A 1,171-nucleotide genomic window follows, 5' to 3' on the forward strand; every position below is an offset into this window, starting at 1 on the left:
TTGGAAGAGCCCTGCTTCTCACATGGACAACTGTATGTTGGCTGCTCAAGAGTGGGCAGCAACAAGAAACCTATTTGTATATGCTCCACAAGGGAAAACAAGGAACATAGTTTACAATGAGGTGTTATAATCACAACAGCAAGAAAGTATGTACATGATCACCTTCTTTTACGAAACGTCATTGACTTTCATATATTTATATTGATATACATATATATACGTGTGTTTGGGTGCGTGTGTGCATATACATCTCTATATATAAAGATGATGCGTAGTCTAGACGGCGTTTTTAGATTTCATTATTCTCTTTAACCCGGGCAACGCCGGGTATTTCTGCTAGTTTACTTTAAATCCTTTAACAATTATTCTATAAATTTTGTAGCCAGCAAGAAAGCACCAATCGTCTTATCTGAATCGGATGTATAAAGTTTGTATAGACTTTGTGAATGAGAAAGTACAGACGTCTGAGATGTATTTTTAAATATAGGGATTAAAACAGAAAGGAAGAACATTTGTCAAGAAGACAACAAAATCTTTTGTTGATGTTGTCGCTGTTGTTGCTATCGTTTTAACTTTTATCGTTGTTAAATTTCTGATCGATAAGATGCTAGCACCAAATCGAAAATGTGGAAGTCAGACATACGAGTCTTCATCCAAGCTATTATATGTTTCAGTCCCACGCTTTCTTGGTTGCTTAGTCAGGAAGGAATGGCAGTGGCTGGTGAAAGGGAAATATCCTCAAACCACAGACTTGGCCTAAAAGCTTGCAAAATAGTGTGTACCACTAAAGGCACAAAAGGTGTCATGTGGTAGTGTAAAACCACCGAGTGGCAGATTTACTCTACCCCACAAGATTTGGCACAATGCAATCCCATATATCTTTTGATAAGAATACCATTCATTCCATTCTATGAAGAAGATGCTCTCTGCCAATCCCTGATAGCTTCCATAAGTATGAATGCTTATAAACTCTGCAAGCTTTCATTAATGAAGCAATCCATCCATCCATCCATCCAAATGTAGGTCAATAATAAGTTGTATTTAGATAGAAAAAATGTAAATTAAGATTCCCCAAATTCTACTTCACCATACTCTACTTCACCATACTTCTTCTTATACAGACATACATACATACATATATATATATGGGCTGGTGTTTGTTTTTGTGGGG

General features: G+C 36.5%; 1 protein-coding gene across 1 annotated transcript in view; it reads right to left on the bottom strand.

Annotated features, from left to right (window-relative positions):
• Nucleotides 1-1,171, bottom strand: part of LOC106870007 (delta-like protein 1) — an 89,357-nt gene that overhangs the window by 4,721 nt on the left and 83,465 nt on the right. The gene's annotated exons all lie outside the window — the stretch shown is intronic.

This window comes from Octopus bimaculoides, chromosome 13 (assembly GCF_001194135.2).
Source record: "Octopus bimaculoides isolate UCB-OBI-ISO-001 chromosome 13, ASM119413v2, whole genome shotgun sequence".
In the NCBI taxonomy this organism is placed as follows: Eukaryota; Metazoa; Mollusca; class Cephalopoda; order Octopoda; family Octopodidae; genus Octopus; species Octopus bimaculoides.